Raw genomic sequence first — 22,256 nt, 5'->3', positions numbered from 1 at the left:
TGGAAAATTCAAGTTAGCAATTTTAACTTGAATTTTGGAAGTGTCAAAAGATTTTGAAAATGATATGTTTGACTCCCGATAAGAAAACTATTGTATTATCGATTTAGATCTGGATTATTGATGGTATGTACCGACATTCAATATACAGGGTGGTGCTGAGCACACTGAAACATTTCATACGGTATTGAATGCCAAAAAGTTAAATGAGTTAGACTATCTGTCAATGGATTAAAATATGCCATTTACAATCCATAGTATACCGAAACTTATTTTTCGAAAATTTCATCGGAGATGGCCTTATTGCATGCCTGCACACGAATGCTATCGACTAAACCTCCTGCCTCCCTCTCCCCTCCTACTCTTACATCACTCCAGAACCGATGCTCTCTCTACAGCAGTGGTTCTCAACCGACGGACCGTGTATGACCAATGTACAATTTACCATTATCATCGGTCGTTCTCCGCACTCCCCCAAGATCTCATTTTTCTGCTCTCTGAGAAAAGGACAGCCGGTTCAAACGGACCAGCATTCTTTCCCATAAAGCCCTGCATATATCACCGCACCTACTTCGAGAGAAAGAAGCCAGTACGTTCCCACAATAAACTCTGATATCCATCCAGTCCACATTCGGTTCACGTCACCATCAATTCATGTTCGGCTTGATGGTTGGAATTTAGGGAAGCAGTAGGCCAACAGTGAGATGCAGTTAATCACGAAACTTCAGGCATTTTAAAATTTAAAAAAACCAACGAGACTCTCGCCATCGTCCTGAACAACGACCCTCTGTTCTCAAGGGAGTATGCAACTGGAATCAAAACAATGGTTTAGCACATAACAAACTCTAGCAGACGACATAATTTCTGCGAGCGCGCCAGCTAGTCTACAGTTTGGACATTTCCTTGTCAATGTGACTGCTATGAAAATTTGAACTACAACCCCGCCCGAAAATATATCTTCGCCTCAGTGAAGTTTAGACAGCCACAGAACGCATAACTTTAACTAACTTTAACGAACTGTCCACGTAACTTTAACGAAATGTCCGAGCTGTTAGCAGTTAAAATTAATTAGAGCGAGATACTTCTCGTCCTCCAAATTAACTCTCAAACAAGGTGTTATTGTGTTTCTGTGCTACGCCATTATCGTTCTTGAGTGCAAACTAACTTTAAGTCACGTGGGGGTGGAGCTATGGTAGACTGACCAATGGCGAGGAAGGCATTTCCACCCCGGTAGCAGCGTAGCCGAAAAACCAAGGGCGAAACCAGGTTACATCAAGAACAGTTCCAATACATCGCTCCAACCCTCGAGGAGGGAAAAACTTTGCTAGAACAGTTTTCGGTACATCACTTGAACCCATAATAAGCTTCAACACAAGACTCCAAAGGGACTTTCCTCTTCACTTCAGTGCGAACAGTCGTGTGCTCTCTGATCTACAGTCAAACTTTATTGTTTATTAGGAAGTGCTTCAATATTAGTGTTTATGTGTACAGAACGTCGCTAGCGCGACTCGTGACCGTCTGTTGTCTCCACCCAGTGCGTGATGGGACTGTCGACTCCTTGCGACAGTCAGCCATCAGGGTGACGTATGTAGTGTGATAAGACGATGTAAGTATTTGGGCAGCTCATTAAATAATTTCTTTCCATATATCTCAGTGTCCTAATTTCTTGTAACAGATAACAATAATTGTCGTTACTAAACTTGGCTTGTGAATAAAGACCAGCGAATAAGGACTTGAATGGCCTTCTCCGCTGGCCGAATTACTGGCCGTTAACATAACCATAACACACACGTATTTAGTTCTTGTACACGTCAGGTAAAAAGGTAAAGTCCTTCCCTGTGCATAGCACCACGCCATGAAGGCGTATAGGGGATGTGGGGGTAACGCCCCACACTTTCTTGATCCGGTCGTGAGTGGGTTGATGTGATCAGCATCACGCCCCTGACCGCCTTTACCCCCCAGGGTTTCCCCCAGGTACCCATGTTATTCGACGCTGGGTGGGCGCCGGGGCCGCTTCCACCGTTAGAAAAGTTCCCGGATTTGAACCGGCCGGGGATTGAACCCGGGACCTTTAGTAGTCAGACGCGTTACCGACTGAGCCACCGCGGCCGACACGTCAGGTGGTGTGTTTATTTTCGAGTCTGTTGTATGTAAGCAAAAAGCAAACATCCATGCCAAATAAACAAAAGATCCGAACCTGCTTGCCATTCTTTGATTATACGTGGCTAGGTACCGGGTACTGGAGTAAATTGTACTGAGCACTGAGGGGTTCTCCTGAAATTTCCCATTGTATTTTCCCCATAATTTTCAGTGAAAATATTTTTTTTTTTAAGGAAACATTCTGATTAATTGAAATGTTTCATTGTTCAGAATGCAATATGCCAATGAAAATCGGCACTCACCAAATCAGTTTAATGATGTTGACCTGAAGAGACAACATAGGTCTATTAGATCCAGTGGCCGACAACTAATTTAAACATAACTTAACTAAAGCCCAGCTTTAATCGAACTACTGGGGCCTCCTCGATGGTGCAGTGGTAACGTCGTCGCCTTGTAATCAAGGGGATCGGGTTCGATACGCGGTGGAAGCACACAGTGGTTCGGATCCCACTTATAACTGTAGGTCCAGGCCCGATTAGCATTTATCAGCATGAATTGGACTTAAAATCCAAACTCGAAGACAACAACATAATCAACAACGAATTTTGCCATTACATATTTCCATACATTTCTGAATTTCAAGGAAATATTTTTCTTAAAGTATAAAAAATAGAAAACCAATTATTGGGATGGGGCATCTACTTCTGGAACAAGAAGTTGCAGAGCCGCAAACTCACAAAAGTTGATAACCACTACTCTAATGCTCATACGCTCATATGACAACGCTCTTCCACCAATTGACTTTTGATGCATCATTTGACACAGCTAAATGTGTAATTTCGTTATCGTTGAAATTATCTCGTCCGATCTTTCCAATTGGTGCATTTTTAGTGCATCACACGGAACACCAGCTGACTAAAGTGTCCTTTCATGCATTTCTGTGTGTATTTTGATACACCAAAAGGGGCACCATTTGAAGTTTATGCACGTTAATGTGTCATTGGAGTCAAAGTATATGTGTCAATGGACACGTTTTGGGTTCTGTGTGCATGCGTATGATCTTTACTGAAGATCAGAGGCGTCGCCTAAAGGAGGTTCACGGAGCACAAGAACCCCCCAACTGAAAACGGAAAAATCTTCAATTTGTTTTCTTCTCTGCTTTATAAAACACTACATAACAAGCTACTTATTTTACATAACAGCTTTTTTTTGTTTATAAAGTCTTCACAATGCTTTAAATTTATCAATTTCCTGTTGACAAGAAAATCTCACCAGATCAAGCAGCAAGAGCACGGGGTACATCTGGCGCTATGAACTACCTCTGCTGTATTCTTCCTGTGTTCTGGCGACTCCACCGAAGAAGCCCAGAGAAACCAAGGGAGAAAACTGGAAATCGGAGCACGTGCGCCTTCCGAAAGAAACTGTCAACAGATGGCAGCAACTGTTGAATGTGCGGATAGCTGCGGAGGCACGATTTTTTTTTTTTTTTTTTGCTATACATAAGTATTTTATTTTTCGATTACTTTAGCTTTTGTATTGGAGAAAAGTAAACAGTATTTAAGATATAATGCAAGCACTCTTTGCATTGTTATAGTAATTTCTAAGATCTTCGATGCTTTTGCCTAATATCTTTCCTCTCCAATTCATTTCGCCAAAAATTAAGGCCGCAAACTTCCTCAACAACTCCATTGCAAATAGTTGTCGCGCACCCAAAGCCTTGCAGTTGCATGGCGAAGGTTTTTTTTTCAAACACTATATCACCAAAATGGGCAGATTTACACGTACATCGACATTTTAAATTTGTTACTTAAACCTTTAGAGAATGTAGACGAGTCAAAAAGAAAGAAGACGAAGACACTGCTAGTAGAAAATAATATTTATCTTGGTACACATGTAATCGAGTATGGATAAATATCCATTATATTCCTATTGAAAAGAAATTATAATTATTATAAACTTCTACATGTAAACTTTAAAACAATAATTTTAAGTATCGCGTATTGCAATTCGCATCATGAAGTTTGAGCATTGACAGAGACTTACCAATGAAATATAGGAAAGCTACTGTGAAATTACACATAGCTATTTAAATTGAAAAAAAAATTATAATAATTCGTCGGTATCATGGTTAGTGGAAATGGTGGCAGGGTTAATTCTTAGGAATAGGTAAAATAATTTCCAACACTTAATAAGGAGAGAAGAAGGCATTTCAATAATGTAAACTGGAAAAAATGCATTGTTTGCCTAAATAATGTTTCCTTGTTTTTGAGGGTATTGACGGGAGAGGGGGTGTTAATCGGAAACGATAAATTGAAACAGTGGTGGCGATTGGAGGGCGAGGGGACAGTTGCCCCACTTTTTCCCCCCACCCCGTTCTGGAACTCAATCGCTGCCACTGAATCGAAATAAATGAAAAGGTCCCAGGCTCATAGTCTTCATAAAATATGCATTATTATATTCATATTTCTTGTTTTACTTTATTTTATTATTTTTTCCTTGTACTTTACAATTTGTTAATCTTGTTTGTATGCTCAATTAATCAGCGTCTCTCACATTTAGCGTTTTCTTCTCTGTGATTGTGATCAACGATTGATTTTCTTGATTTTCTATGTGTTTGTAGCCCATCTCGGTCTGGGGGGGTGGTTAAATTTTTCTCATAATTTACGCTGGGTGTGAACACCCAACGATTTACTTCACGCGACGCCACTGCTGAAGATACCGTTGTTGTAACTCGAGATCGACGAAGAAATAGAGTACGGGTATCGGATACCACAATAGCGGAAAATACAGTGCGGAAAAAATCAATCTAAGCCAGGCGTGACAAAATCTTTACCACTCAAAAAGAAATCGCTACTTTTAAAGAAAGTTGGATAATTTCTTAGCTGTCAGTCCATTGTTACGAAACAGGCTACGGGGAATGGAAGGTAACGAAACATTGAAGCTTTTCCGAAGTTGGTAATTTCTTTGAAGGGAAACCGTACGGGGCTAGGAAAAGGGCACAGAGAGGCCAAAGTTCTGCCTCATGTTTTATTTGAAGGTCTATTGAACTTTCGCGCTGTAATTTCTCTATAAATCATGAAAATGATTGCAACAGCTCGTGCAGGGAGTGTCAGATTCCGCCAGAACGTTCCTCGCGAGGTTTCGGAGGAATTAGAAAAATCGAGAAATCCTAAGGCCACTTCAAGAGGATCGCCAAAAGAAGTAAAAAAAAAAGGGGGGAGAAGAAAAAGAGAAAAGGGGGAAGAAAGAGAGCACGACAACAAAGAGGCAAAAAAGCGAAAAGACTTCGGTCTCGATTCGAGTAACTTCCCTTACTCGAATAAATCACTCCTGACGACAACAAGTGGAGAGGAGTGGAGGAGAGCCCGTGGCTATGATGACCTTCTGGGCTGCTTCAGCGACGAATGGACTCGGACGGCTGAAAGTGGGGGGTTGTTGGGGGAAGGGGAGAAAGATCATAGCCTTTCCAGTCTTTTGTGAGCAGCCATCGAACGTCCCTTCTCGCTTTGAATGATGGCGTGTCGCTCTGTGCGGGACTACTCGTAAAATTCTCCTCAATTGCACAGCCCGATGAAAGCGATGACTTGGCAGGAGCTCTCGTATTGATCAGTTCGTGTTCTTAACGGTTACATATTTAAAGTGCAGTTCCTAAAGCTTCTGCCAGTGGCGTAGCGCAGTTCTCTGGGGCCCCCCGCAAGTAAAATATTGGGGGCCCCTTAGTGAAAAAAAAATGTCGAGAAGATTCCAGAGTGGGACGGACGCACAATGGTTAGCTAACCCCCTCAGTTGTAAAATATATTAACTTTTACCGCAAATACTCTGAATTCCCATTTTGTGTCATCGACTCAGGATATATATCAGTGTTATAGTTCCTCAGAACTAAATATGGATGATCTGAGTCTCTGTTAAATAACTGGAAGAAGAAATTAGAAATATTTTCTCTTACTTCAACGCAGTGGCACAGCCAGAATTCTTTTTTTTCTTTTGGAGGAGGAGTGGGGAGGCTTCACACAGCCAAATATTTTGTTCGTGATCCTTTGCATTCTTTGTTCAAAACATTTTTTACAAATTAGGTTACATAATACATACATTAAAAAATACTGTTCGAGGAAATTGTTTAAAGGATACTAAACACTCCTCTTTTGGACTTTGAGGTGGATGCACCTTCAGCCCCAAAAGCCATCCCCTGGGTACGCCAGGCCAAGATTCAACGTAAGAGTCGCTCACATTAGCCTTATAATACCTATAGTGAGTTATATACTAAAACAAACTTAGCATTTCAGTCATGGGGGTTGAACTGGACCTGTAGATTGTTGATAGAGAGTGACTTATCATCAAAGGTAAATTTCAATCTGCTACGAAGAAATAGCAGCGGACTCCAGTTTTGAGAGATAGATAATAAAGCGGCGATGGGACTTTATTCACTGAAAATGTGTCATCCATTGAAATGCTTATTGGAAAGACTGGACGACACCCCCCCCCCATTTTCCTCCCAAAGAAAAAAGGTTGTTGTCGCACGGGCACTATTTCATATTGGTGTTACTGCGCCTCAATATTACAATTCATAATTTTAACCATGCCATTTCTTTTCGATAGACCACTGATATTTATTAAAGACTTTTCATGAAACAAGAACCATTTTGGTAATAGACCATCAGTGCTCGAAGAGTGTGTGTGAGGTGGCGGGGGGAGTATAAGGGACATGGGGGATGCTATTCCCCCAGCTAAGAAAAAATTCATGAAGCATCCCCCCCACGTGGATAATTTGCATAAGTATCCTCTTCCCCTAACTCGAACAAGGAAATTCGCCGCTAGGAATTTTCACTTCGTGCACTGTATCCGCTGTATACCCTGCGTAGCGAAATAGAGGCAACTGGACATAAGGCAAAGGGATAATTGTCCCTGGGCTTCACCTCCTGAGGTTTTGGGCCCCTTTGAAGTAAAACGTAACAGGCGTGGACAATGAGGGAAATTTCTCTCAGATCTTATTTCAATTTCATATTGAGGCTTGGGGCCTGAAAATATTTGGTGAGAAGTTACATTTTAAATATCATGTGTAAAACTAATATTACTGGTAAAAAAACGTCATGGATTATCAAGTTTGTTTACGTATTGTGTAGCAATAAGGCATCGACTGGTTGAGCAACTGAATCTCTCTACTGGATTCATAACTGTCCTACACTGCACTATGTTTACTACAAACTGCGTAGCTAAAAAGGTATGAGATGAGAAAATTTTCCTATCTATTGCCATCTGTGAGGAAGTAAGTTAATTCTGCATTTCGGATGACACCCTTATGTCAAGTTCCCGGGCCCCTCTGGCTGAGACAATACGCCACTGCTCATTATTGCAGACGTCATCATATGATATGTTAACGGGAACCAGATTTCTGATTCGCAAATATTTTTTTTTAAATAAGCGACACTGTGTGTTGAATATTTTCGATTATGTACAATTTCAGGAGCACACAGAGAGAGAACATTGCGGGGCCCCTACAACTCGGGCCCCCTGCATTGCGGGGGTTGCAGGGGCGTCCGCTACGCCACTGGCTTCTGCTAGCGTTCAGTGTGCAGGTTACGGGTCTACCAAGAAGAGAAAGCTCCCACGGCAAACTCTGTAACTAAAGTGGACAGTCATTTGTTTTCTCCTCTTGCTTCCAATAAGCTCGTGCCTGTCCTGTATTTTTCATGCAAGTGTAACAAACATGTTCTTTATTTATACATGTATTTACACTGGATAGAGAAAGACTAAGGCAACGACAACAACAGCGCCGCACATCTTGGCAACGCAAAGGTAAACAATGGAAGCATCTGATTGCACCGCCCACTCTGCCGTCTCTGGCGGAGATTTGAAAACTCGTCGACAGCGCCAGAGGGTTTTGCTCGTCGTGGTACAGGTGTAAACTAATGCGTTTGTGGCGTATAGCGTCCACTACTTCTTTCTCTTTCGGTTATTTTACGCCGCTTTTCTACCTCTTGCGTTAATCTCGGCGATGAAAAATGAACTTGTGAAACGTACGTTTGGACAAATAGCAATGATAGAGCCATGCCTTACACAGGGTTCGAACTACAGCGCATTGAATAACGTAGTGTGGAAAACGACCCAAGAAACTGGTTCCCCAGACGGATGAGAAACACAGATGGCAGTGCGATCAATGTCGGTGCTAATTTTGTTATGAAAGTAATGCGGCTTTGTTAGTTTTTGGAATATATGTATTATGTAGATTTGTTTGTCTTGAAAGGCGGTACGTGAATTGATGGAAACAGTTATATTTGTGGAGTGATTTGCAGTCACGAAATGACATTAATTTGGAAAGAAAAGTAAAATATAATTAATAAATAAATAGCAAGCGTAACACAAGAAGAAACATCGCAAAGTGATTCCGGACGTCAGGTGTAAGATTGTGTACTAGAGTTTTATTTTTCTATGTTATTATAATATAAATAGTATCCTGAGAGATATTTCCGTAATCAATGCAGCCTTTCGAACCGTGGGGACAGAAGCTCTGACTGCACCGTTTCCTCAAGGAGATTTTACACCAAAGCGACACGCAACAAACGATACGAGGATTTCACACCAAAGCGACACGGGTTCTTCGGTCCAAGGCAACTTTCACACCGAAGCGACACATGTTGCTTGGAAACGAGCAAATCAAGAGCAACATTTCACATCGTAGCGGCATGACGGGAAGCACAGGCCAGCGTTCGGTTGGTGAAATCCTCAAGCGACAAGTTGCGTAGCGATAAAGGTATGAGACGAGAGAATTTTCCTATCTATTGCCATCTGTGAGGAAGTAAGTTAATTCTGCATTTCGGATGACACCCATATGTCAAGTTGCCCGGGACCCTCTGGCTGAGACAATACTCCACTGCTTATTATTGCAGACGTCATCATATGATATGTTAATGGGAACCAGATTTCTGATTCGCAAATATATTTTTTTTTTAAATAAGCGACACTGTGTGTTAAATATTTTCGATTATGTTCAATTTCAGGAGCACACAGAGAGAGAACATTGCGGGGCCCTTACACCTCGGGCCCCCCTGCATTGCGAGGTTGTGGGGGCGGCCGCTACGCCACTGGCTTCTGCTAGCGTTCAGTGTGCAGGTTACGGCTCTACCAAGAAGAGAAAGCTCCCACGGCAAACTCGGTAACTAAAGTGGACAGTCATTTGTTTTCTCCTCTTCATTCCCCTTAGCTCGTGCCTGTCCTGTATTTTTCATGCAAGTGTAATAAACATGTGCTTTATTTATACATGTATTTACACTGGATAGAGAAAGACTAAGGCAACGACAACAACAGCGCCGCACACTTTGGTAAACAATGGAAGCATCTGATTGCACCGCCCACTCTCCCGTCGCTGGCGGAGATTTGAAAACTCGTCGACAACGCCAGAGGGTTTTGCTCGTCGTGGTACAGGTGTAAGTAAACTAATGAATTTGTGGCGTATAGCGTCTACTACTTCTTTCTCTTTCGGTTATTTTACGTGGCTTTTCTACCTCTTGCGTTAATCTCGGCGATGAAAAATGAACTTGTGAAACGTACCTTTCGACAAATAGCAATGATAGATCCATGCCATACACAGGGTTCGAACTAAACGTCTCGTTTCGTAGCACGTTACGCTGACAACTTTACCACAGAGGACAGCACCATCAAATACTGGCCCTAGGTGTTTATATACATGGAATGTCTACATTTGCACTTCTTTTGTAAAAAGATATAAATGCACATTATTATTGTTGACTGTAATGAGTAGAAGACATTACAATAATGTAAAAAACTGCACATTAATTTCTTTACAGAATCATCTTTCCCGAGAATGGATTGTTACGCTGTTGGCTCTACTAAAATTTTTGTGCGTTTTCTCCAAGATGCCAAGATAATCCATGTGTTCGGAAAAGTACGTTATATGTAAGAGGAAAAGAGGAAATGCATTTAGAAATATGAAAATACTATTACTAATAAACAAAAGTCAACAGGTGGTTGTGCGTGACCTGGGGAAGCCACGGGCGGATTGCTCACGTGCAGTGCCGGATCTACAAGCCGCAAAACCCCACATAGCGGGGGGGGGGGGGGGCTGACACAATTAAGCCTTTAGGGGAGCCCTCAGCCATTGGCATAGTAGAAGGTTCGTATATGCATATGTAAAAAAATAAACGTAGTTACTCCGGGGTACAGAAATGTATACACATACAAGTAAAGTTAAAGTCAGTGCCCAATCTATAAGGCAGAAGACCCTCATGGCGGAGACAATTAAGCCTTTAGGGGCCCCTCAGGCATTGACATAGTAGAGGGTTCGTATATGAGTATGTAAAAAAAAACGTACTTACTCAGTGGTATAGAAACGAATACAATATATGCAGGTAAAATTAAACTTCAAGTTCCCTGTGCATACATGAATATGCCATGAAGGCATATTTAGAGTTTTTGGGGGTAGGGCCCACATATTTTCGATGTCGGCCATCTTGGAGGTGATGTGATCAGCACCACGCTTCGGCCTCCTTTAACCCCACACCCGAGGTAGTACCATTTGATTTTCGACTGGATGGGCCCTTCATCCGCTTTTTACGGGGACAAAGCCGGAAAAATGGACTTTATATTGATAAAGATAGAAATTTCCTTTCTATATGGGATATAAGAGTAAATAAAGATGTCAGATCACCCACCCCGGGTTTTCCCACGTGGCAGTGAGACTGGAATCAAATCAGGCTAGAATTTCAGGAGAAATGCAGAGGTGAATGTTTCTTCAAACTATCTTTAATCAGGAAAAAGTTACGACTGCATGATTGTAACAAATGTATATTTTTCCCAGGTGTGAGATAACAGTGCCATATATATATATATATCATAAACCCCTTTCACATTTAAAAATTTTGAATTGAATTCAATATGACGGCCACCAATATGGCGGACGTCCGCGTGGAACATACCAATGTGGTTCTCCCTTAGCCTAACCTGTTTCTACCCAGCCTAACTCCTTTACTTTTTATAGGAGGTGTTAAAGGACTTTTGAATCACCCTCTAGGTGAGGGATTCCCAAACGTTTTCATTTCACGGCGCCGTTAGTGTCTCAAGACTTTTCCTCGGCGCCCAAGTCAAAATGCAGGCCTATTTAACACTTGCAATGCTCAGTTAGTGTGGTTACTTAGCTTGTTTAAAGTTAAGAAATTAACACATATTTGAAATTTAGAGATGTTTTATGTGTAAATAGTACTAATTAAAAACATATTTTGAACAATCATATCATTGATTGAATTTGCCACATAAACCACTGCTCTAGGCCCTTATATGTGACTTTGACAACATGAGATCCAGAATTAAACACAAAGACTGTGTATATATATATACGTATATACATAAACACACAAACATACACATATTGATATATATACTTGTGTGTGTATATAGGTATGTCGGGGGGGCCTTTGGTAATATTTTGCGGGGGGGCAAGATTTGTAGATCCGGCAATGCTCACGTGTGTGTGTTGTTGTATGTCGGGGGTGGAGTATTAACTTCCAATAATAGTTCATTAGCTCCGTCTTTTTGTGCAAGTATTTAATGCGAGAATGGTGTACATTTTCCAAATCCATGAACTTTCTAATGACATTAATATAGCCTACTGGTTTTTTGCACGAACGAAAATACAATATTTAAAATATCTTTAAGGATTTCTTGAGAATAAATGTCGACATCGATTGACGCTTGAAAGCACGAAACGATAATCATATTGTAACAAAATTAACATTGAAAAAAGGAATGGAAATATTTTTGTTACAATATTAAATATGACCATTGTATTGTGGACAAGGTCATTCCTGGCAGGGATGAATAGTTAGTTATCGTTGTTGCCAGGGACGCTTAGGAGAAGTGGGGGAAATCACCACGATCCTCTTTCCGTCAATTTGCACCCAGATCAAATTGCCATGTATTCAAAGATTTCTTAGTTGTAACATATATTGATCAACTTAGAATGACAGGATCCTGTAACCTACTTCCACTGTTAATACCTTTCGTTTTATTTGTATTTGGAAAGCAAAAGTCTCTTTCGTACACTTATTGGCTACTCTAGATGATGAGAAACAATGTACTGGTCGGGAATCGAACACAGATCTTTTTCAGTAGCTAGATTGTTTTGGCCTCGCCACTGACGTAAGCGATAGGCAACATCCTTATCGAATCATCATCTGATTTCGCTTCCCAGGGTAATTTCTTCTCCTACTCTCATATTCATGTGATGTTTCATCAGTGACGTCTTCAGAGAAAGTCATTCGGGTGGGCTCAAGTTGGATAGAAATATGTTCAGGCATATTTTGCTTCGGCCGGGATAGAAGCACTCGGGGGAATACGCCCAACTTTTTTTGGCGGTTTATAGCTTCGCTAAATGAAGGAGTGTCGCAATAAAAAGGATGTCAAATGAAAGCTACATGTTTTGCTATTGTTACCTATAAGTTTTATTACTATAAGTCATATAGCAAAAGAACCATAGAAAAATAAACAGATGAACGTCAATTTGGGCAAATCACCCCGTGTTCAGGGTAAAATGCCCATAAGGCAACATACGTATAACCTAGGTATGTAACACATGCCAGCATAAATGCTTCCAAAATTCTGGCAGCATATTTTATAGCAGACAATACTTTACATGGAAGGATTTCCTGTTAACATTTGCGATTTTGATGCGAAGCGTACAGAGAACATTAGATAATATATACAGCACAAAAGACATACAAGATGAGCCAGTGTTCGGTGTTTACAATTGAAACAAGTAATTTATTCTTCCATAGGTAAGTGTACTTTACACACTATAAACTATGTATTTAAGCAGCGCCATTGATTTCTACTTAATACCTTTTCATAGGAAACGTTATTCCACTCGGTTCAATAGTTAACGGTTTTTAAAACTGTCAAGTGATGCATTTTTTTACATCTTACTCGGCAACCATTACATCTGCACTCGTGACCTGGAGGTCGTCCCTGATTGGTTATGCTATGGAAATAGGGTCGATTATATCCTTGAGAAATGCCATAACATTTTTAACTTTACACGGTAGCATTTTGGTTATGGTATACATGTTTTTACAGGTCGGTATTGCTTCTACAACCACTTTTTCGTCTTCTTCTTCTTCTAACTGATCCAAATCGAACTAGCCTAGCCTAACCATCACAGATTATTTACTACCCCAAAAAGCTACCAGCCAATGGCAATGCTTGAAACAGTTGTAGCAGCATCACTACCGTTTTTAGAAAAGGCTAAGGAAAATGCTGTCCTCTAAAGCGGGCCTTCCTCTGCCTTGTCTTTCCGCCACGTTGTCTTTGAGTCACGTGCCGATACACTCTCACCACACCACCTGCTTCACCACAGAAGCGCTTTCAACTTTGCAAGAATTCTTCGCACGGTGCTCTTCCTATTTGCTTCCCATTTGCTTTTGACATCTCCCCCGTGTCCGAATGTAAAGCTCTTGCATGCCGAAAACCTCCTGCAAGCACTAACGGCACAACAAACACGGCTACAAACAAACCTTCCATGTCGCACATGTAATCTATTTTGAGTAGCAGAGCCCCGACAAAGAAAGAATTCCGTATCAACCGCAGGCCATTCCTTGGCCCTTACAACAGGAGTACGAAGAGATTTGTCAATGTGTGACCAATTTGCTGACATGGTTCGAATCATATCGTTTTGTCCTATAACTGTACATAAACCTTAACGTTGATGAATCCATTATGAACTCATAGGAGAATATTATCCGAGTGCGATATCAGCAGTAGCGTAACTAAAGGTGTGTTTCACCTACGTCACAAACTGTTGCATTGTGGGATCGAGCAGCCATGATTGAGGCCGGTTCTTGTAAATATACGGAATTCAAGCGGGGGGGCGGGAGATTTCAACCTTGTTTATGATGGTACTGTGCAGTTTTTCGGTTGTTTAACAGAATCTCACGTTTATCCTTTAATTTTCTGAGAAAAAACAGAAGGTGCGAAAACATTAAAGAGTGTGCAGTGAACATTTCCTCTTAGGAAAGTTCATATGTCACCTTTCTCTATGACTTTTAGAACAAATGGTTCGAAGTGGTGTTGAATCATACTTGCAATAGTGTTTCCTTGCTTTCTGGTAGAAAGGTTCTGATACTTCCGATAAATTTGACGATAAAAATTATAATATTCAAATTTTAATTCATCTTGATAATTGCACGTTTGTACTTGATTATTTATTATATTTCGTTCTAACACAAACTGTTATTAATTGTTATTCGATCCATGAGAAAAGGTGTCAGTAGTAGGCTTTGGGTACTGTCAGAACAAAAAATACTGCTATCAAAGTATCCCAAATTGATTGATTGATTTGGTTTATTTTACTTCGATTTTCTACCAGTTTTGGCTAATCGTGAAGACGAGGCTGAGTGATGATATGTTGAAACTGATAAAGCGAAACTCACAAAAAACACCCATGCTCAGGCTGGGATTCGAACCCAGTGCGCTGTGTTAACCATCCTGCCACGGAGGCCGGTATATCCCAAATTGTTAAAGCAAGGAGTGAAATTACTGTTTTCGAGCACCTCAACATTTTAAATTACAGCGCTTGAACAAACCTTAAAAGGAAACGGGGACGATAATTGCGGATCCTTGGAATTTACAGTTAATCTGTACTGGATTTAAATATTTCAAGCAGAATCCTAACCACTAATAAATACGAAAACAAATTGATTCCAGGTAGCTGGGTCAAGAAAATAAAAACACACGTGAACTATACAGTTGGTCAAAGGTTTAGGCCCCTTTTCATTTCGTTATCGTCCAGTTCATATGGATCTACACCGCAAAACAATTCGCTTTTTCTCCATATCTTTCTCTGTCGACTGCGCAAGGAGTTTGAACAAATGAAAAATTACCGCTATTTCCTGATGACACGACATTGTCATTAATTTGATCATTTTTATGCAATGTTACCGACATTTTACACAGTACTAACAAACGTACAGTTGGCGCAGGTGTAACGAACGCGTCCTTGCAGACGACAAACAACTTGGCCGCAAACATGGCGGCGGTGCCAATCCTGACGTCACATGAAACCCACCTATAAACTAACATCCTCTGCGCTAACTTTCAGTTGCGCACCCATGCTCGTTTAATAAAAGCTTTATTTTCTAAAATATTAATTCACGTCTACATTTATATTAGGTATATCTATAGAAATATGAAAATACTAGGGCTGAGCCGATGTATCGGTATCGGAAAATATCGGTTGGAATTCATCTACCGATACCAGCCGATACTATTACTATTACGGCTTTCACAGAGCCCGTTACGCGACACTTTCGCGGCGCCTAATTATCCTGGAAATTATGCAAAATTCAAACTTTGTGTTTATTATGAAGCAATTTTGCACGAAAAACTATATTTTGGGATTACATAATACCTATTTTAATATCCTGATATAATTCTTAAATATTCTAAAACAAATTTCTTGGTAAATCAATGCATATAATTGGAGAAGAATATTTACACACCAATATTGATCAATATTTTGAAGATATTTTAATTATTGCAATTTTCAAGTATCGGTATCTGTATCGGTGGGAATCTGTAAGAGTATCGGTATCGGCTCAGTCCTGGAAATTACATACATGTAATTTGAATCAATGTAAAAATTCATACGAATGGTTAAGGCGACAGACAAACTGTAACGCCACGCATCATTAAAGTTTTTATAGGCCCTTTCAGCAAACAACCAGCACGGTACACAATAAACAGCGTCTAAAGTAGACGAGTAACCTAACCAAATTATCTCTTATTTTCTGTCCGGTTCTAGTGCTAGCGTAATAATAATCGCAGGTGAAAGATATCTTATGCCTGGTTTACATTTGTCGAGTAGACAGGAGAGTAGCTGGAGCAAGTAGGGTCAAGCGAGCTACTCTCCTCGTGTAAACAACTGGGGAGAGTATTGGAGCCAGTACTCGCTCCAGTAGTCAGGACAGTCGAGTGGCTGTCCAAGGAGGACAGCGACTCGACCGAGTTGCTTCCTCCTCCATCGATTTTTTCAGTCGCGCGTAAACTCGACAGACCCCTCGGTCGATGTAAACGCTTTCTGATTCTGAGTAGTGTTGTGAGTTTGCTTGTATCTTTTAATTTTTCCTTTATATTTTAGAACTGGTGCCGGAATTTGTGTGGATTAAAGGAAGAAAGAAAAGAAACTACGGGCGTGTGAGGCCATAAGTGCAGGATATGGGACTTTATGTATTTGGCGTTGGAGAAGTAAAATTGAAAATATAGAATTCACGTTCTACGTACAACCAAGAACGATTGAAAATAGAAAAATCAAGGAAGTTAGTTTTCTTTCTAAACATGTTCTCGTGCGTTTATAGTATTCATTTCTAGTAAAAAAAAAAGTGTGTAAACCTTTTCAGAACTTCTTTTTTTAAATCGACAACGACGTCGATGGGTTCATTCTGTGAAAAGAGCACCAAACAGCTGCAGCCACTATCCCACTTTGCTGGAGTCAAGTAGAAAGTGTGTAAACAGCTACTCGCCATAGAAGGGTCGAGTCGAGCAGACAGGCCAGTATCTCGTTCCAGAAACTCTCCCGCTCACTCGACCAATGTAAACCAGCCTTTACTCGTCTGGTCTTTCGGAAAAGATGTTTCTGGTTTGCTTGTTTTGAATGATAAAAAATGAAGCTTTAGCATCATCTGCTATTATCTGTAAGGCGTAACTTCTTCGGCTTCGCGCCAGTCAATAAGGTCGAAATTCGTAGGAGTGTTAGCGAGAGCCAACCATGCCATCTGATTCGTGAGCGACGTTGCCGCGAATTTGAGTAGGTCAGTAGCTATTGCAGTAACCGCTCGCTTGGGTGGAAGACGGTGGATTGAATGTGTTTGTGCGATATGGAAGCATTAAGTGCCGCTGCATGTGTTTTGCTTTTGATGTATGTTCTAATTCTCGGTAGTTTGTGGAAAGGAAGAACGCTACATTCAGATGGAAGGGAGATGATTGTAAACGTTTACAATTTTTTTTCGACAGGAATTTGACGCGTATCGAAGAAATGAACCATTCATTTCAGTGAGTTTAGTGATGGACAGAGCTTGTAAGGGTACAGGCCTATCAAGTGTTTCCATTCGAAAAATTCTAAAGCAAAAGGAAGCTGCAGATGCACGAGGATCTCCGCTGAAAACTTCCGGGAAAAAAATCCAGCCACTAAGACCCACGTGGACAATTTCGATAGAGATCTTCTACGAAGAACCATTTGGGGTTTTATAAGGACCAGTGTATCCCTAGCCTGCAAGATATGTTCAAAAAGGCAAGGGAAGTCATTGCTTTCCAAGGTTCTACCTGGGCTAAAGTGATTAAGGCGCTTGGATTTGTGTATAAAAAGAATGATATGGGTAGACAGTACTTAATAGAACGAATAGGCGCAATGACTATTTACGTAAAATTAAAACAATTAGGGGGGAAGGACTAACTATCATTTTTCTTGATGAAACGTGGGTAAACGCCAATCACACAAAGGGGGAAAATGTGGATTGAGACAGGGAAGTGTGCACCTCCAAAGACGCCGTTAGGCAAAGGTCAACGATTAATCATAGTTCATGCGGGAAATTCTGAAGGATTCGTTCCGAACGCGCTGCTCATATTTAAATCGAAGTCAACCAAGGACTATCACGAGGAAATGGACGCAGACAGATTCAAGCTCTGGTTTGAAACTCAGCTCTTGCCGAACATTCCTCCAAATTCTGCCATAGTGATGAACAATGCTCCATACCATTCCCGACTTGTGAACAAAGCACCAACATCAAATACAAAAAAATGGGAAATGCAGAATTGGTTAAGAGAGCACGCATTTATTTCGAAGTGGACATGGTGAAGCCAAAGTTGTACGAGATTATAAAGGGCCATAAAGAAAGACTTCAACAGTACGATATTGATACGTTGGCAGAGAGAGCAGGTCAGAGTGTGGTTAGGCTTGCTCCGTACTAGGGATGGCCAGATACGGACCCTGGATTTGGATCCGGGTCCGCGGATCCGGAATTTTCAGATCCGGATCCAGAACTTTCGGATCCGGATCCGGATCCGTTTTGCCATCCCACATGCGCTTCTTTGGAAAGTAAGAATGTGTTTATAACATATTGTTACCTGCTAATATACATATACAGTATATATAATATACATACATACACACATATATATAGTGTGTGTGCGCGCGTGCGCGATTTATAATTAATTAATATACTTACAAGGGAGGTCTAAGTCTCCCCCTCCGATTTCCATGAAACTTGGCAGGTGTATAGAGCCCCCCCCCCCCCAATGTCAAGATGAGGAGAAATTGCTGTGGGGATCTGACCCCGAAACCACGTAAATATGGCATAGGAAGACACAGGGGGCATAGGGCCTCTCTATACACCTGCCAAATTTCATGGAAATCGGAGGGGGACACAGGGGTCAGATGATCCCCACGTCAATTTGTCCTCATCTTGACATTTGAGGCGGGTTTTGCCCCCTAAAACAGTTTTTTTTAGCCGAAAAAAACACGTATTTCTTCCTTTGGGCCCCTCTATACACCTGCGAAGTTTCATGAAAATCGGAGGGGGACACAGGGGTCAGATCCTTACTTCAATTTGTCCTCACCTTGACATTTGAGGGGATTTTGACCCTTAAAACCCTTTCCAGCTGAAACAAAAAAACACGTATTTCTTCCTTTGGGCCCCTCTATACACCTGCCACGTTTCATGGAAATCGGAGGGGATCACACAGGGGTCAGATCCCCACTTCAATTTGTCCTCATCTTGACATTTGAGGGGAGGTTGCCCCCTAGAACAGATTTTTAGCCGAAACAAAAAAACACGTATTTCTTCATTTGGGCCCGTTTATACACACACCTGCCAAGTTTCATGGAAATCGGAGGGGGACACAGGAGTCAGATCCCCACTTCAATTTACCCTCATCTTTACATTTGAGTGGGTTTTGCCCCGTAAAACTGTTTTTTAGCTGAAACAAAAAGAACACGTATTTATTCCTTTGGGCCCCACTATACACCTGCCAATTTTCATGGAAATCGGAGGGGGACACATAGGTCAAATGCCCACTTCAATTTGTCATCATATTGACATTTGAGGGGGGTTGCCCCCTAAAACAGTTTTTTAGCCGAAACAAAAAAAACACGTATTTATTCCTTTGGGCCCCACTATACACCTGCCAAGTTTCATGCAAATCGGAGGGGGACACATAGGTCAAATGCCCACTTCAATTTGTCCTCATATTGACATTTGAGGGGGGTTGCCCCCTAAAACAGTTTTTTAGCCGAAACAAGAAAAACACGTATTTCTTCCTTTAGTCCCGTTTAACACACACCTGCCAAGTATCATGGAAATCGGAGGGCGACACAGGGGTCAGATCCTCACTTCAATTTGTCCTCATCTTGGCATTTGAGGAAGTTTTGCCCCCTAAAACCGTTCTTTAGCTGAAACAAAAAAACACGTATTTCTTCCATTGGGCCCCACTATACACATGACAAGTTTCATGGAAATCGGAGGGGGACACTTAGATAACCTCCCTTGTTAGTCTTACACTTTGTAATTATATAACACTGCATATATTATAATGTATTATTTTAATTTGTAAAACTGTAACTGTAGAACAATTGTATAATTTTTGTATAACATTTCTATCTTGTTATATGTGTTAAAGGTTTCATCCTGGAATGGAATGTCTCACATTTATGTGTGTTTTCATTTCCAATACATTCGAATGAATACATATTCGTTTCAATGGTATTTACAAAATCACCTCTGACTTTTTATGTTAAACAAGTAAGATTGTTTTTGTGCTCGAGTGTGTTAGCCGATGCGTAGCAAAGTATTTTAGGAACAACACTTGAAAAAAATTCTTGTAGGACTTAACTAATGAAAAATGTCTTTGTAATCGAAGATCATAATACCTTTTAAGGTGTGGTAATATTATAATGGGATTGAGATACGAAACTCTAGGATCCGGATCCGGATTTTCGGAACCGGAACTTTCGGATCAGGATCCGTTTGGCCATCCCTACTCCGTCCATGTGCGACCTCAATCCGATCGAAATTATTTGGGGACAAGTCAAAGGTTATGTTCGGATTTCTGACGTCAAAAATTTATTCCGAGAAGCAGTGGGTAATGTAAGTGAAAAAAACTGGAGAAAGGCCTGTGCTAATACACTTGAGAGGGAAAACTTTTACCGCGAGAAGGACATTGTGCTGGATGAAGTCATCGGAAACTCTGTTATTTCCCTATCGTCTGACTGTGAGTCCGAACCGGAGTTTCCTGACGTATCAACTTTATCAGATGGCAGTGGAGATGATATGGAAGGAATCCAGCGTTTGGAAGAAACATGAGGTATGTGAAGTAATCAAATATGATGTTAAGTTATTTATGATTCTGTTTTGTTTGTTGCCCCTTCTTCTTAGCAGTGGTGCTGATGTGTGTTACTTAATTCCGCCATTCTATCGTTAAGTAAAGGAAGTGTCCTGGCCTTTGCGAACGTTTCAATTCTAGCGTGTTGAGGTATTTCTTCTTTTCCGTTATCTTTGCCAACAACGTGTTGAAATCCTCTTACCTCCGTGACAAACTACCCCCCTCCCCCCTCTTTCAGTTCCAAAGGCAGTTTCGTTATTTATGTTGATCAGGATAACTGATATTTCTTTATGTGAGTCCAGCTCGCTTGAGATTCCGTAATACGTATTTTCTTTATTTCCTTTCCTTACTTGTACAAATTGGTCCCATTTATTGAATAACTTTGCATGCGGTTAGATATTATAATATTATTAAAAAAACAGCGATGGGAACTTGCACTTCATTGTAAAACATGTGTGTAAGCCAAGCGTCAGGTTAACCTTGCAGCAGGTTTTCGCATATGTAGATCCAAACGTGCGCGCAGAATATAGTTCCACTGAGACGGGTTCTATTCCGACACAACTGCATACTTGCAAGAAAACAGTTATTTCATTTGTAAAATACAGACAAAATAATACATCCATTAGCAGGTGTGGACTTGATCGGATGCAATCACTGTGCAGACGAACTTGGATCCGCAGATTCGCCAACTGGAGTTTGTATTGCGCTGAAGAATCGCTGAAGCCCACGTGCGAGTCGAGCAAGACTGAATACGTTGCAGAGCGCGTGGAATCCGTCATATCAGTGTTGCACATCCCACTATTTTAACCCTATGTTTATTGTGATTAATAATCGTGCTATACAGCGGCGAGAATGGCTGAATCAAGGTCTCCTGTTCAGCGAGTGTTATTGTGGGCTTCATCCGAAGGGAAAAACTCTTCAAATCAAGCAAGTTGTTTAAAATGCTTAATCCTCCTTACGGAAACAAGGTCAAAGTAAAACAGGGCGTGAGGTGATTTGCCGTCAATGTGAGCACAAACTGTATCCCGGATGTTGAATGATTTGCGGTTTGAGTTTAGGAAGAGGAAACGATTGTTTGTTATTTGACGACAAAAGAATGTCCCCGGTATTAAAAGATGCCCCGTGAGAAGAAACCTGTTTATTATTTGGACCAGACGTGCTTTAACTCTGGGAGGGGCGTGAGCGTTATATTGATTTTTTTATATATACCACCGTGCAAAACCACCGCCAGGGCTGAAGAAACCGACGAGAAAGGGAGAGGGGAAGGGGGAGGCTTATTGTTTCACCCACTGGCGGCAATGACGTCTTTGTTGAAGGCGCATATATTTACTGTTCCGTGCAAAGAAAGGGATGGATGATTAGCAAGAAATGGACAGACCAAGATTTGAATCCTGGTTAGTGAAGTGATTCATAAATTGAAACCAGAGTAATAGCAGCAGACAATGCACCTGATTGTATATATCCCCAATAACAAATCACGCTTTTTTTTTTTTGCTGGTATAACTTAAAGTGCGTGTGTCTTACAGTAACAAAGGTTTTCATAAATGTATTTTTTTATATACCAAAAACAATAATTTGTCATTAAATTCAAGAGGGCCTGTCGTTGTTTACTTATATCTTTGTTTATTTTTATTTTTGCGTGCTCGAAATATACACACATGCTCATGGGCGTCCGGAAGGGGGGGCAAGGGTGCCGTGCCCCCCCTGTAAAATGAAAGTCAACCAAAAATTATGTATATTTCACACATATAATTTCATTTTAGCCACAATAATATGTGTTAATT

General features: G+C 40.9%; 1 protein-coding gene across 1 annotated transcript in view; it reads left to right on the top strand.

Annotated features, from left to right (window-relative positions):
• LOC145987836 (uncharacterized) overlaps positions 1 to 22,256 on the top strand; it is a 524,248-nt gene that overhangs the window by 380,346 nt on the left and 121,646 nt on the right. The window lies entirely within an intron of this gene.

Source organism: Lepisma saccharinum, chromosome 5, assembly GCF_977018435.1.
Source record: "Lepisma saccharinum chromosome 5, izLepSacc3.1, whole genome shotgun sequence".
NCBI lineage: Eukaryota > Metazoa > Arthropoda > Insecta > Zygentoma > Lepismatidae > Lepisma > Lepisma saccharinum.
This window is presented reverse-complemented; position numbering and strand designations above follow the sequence as displayed.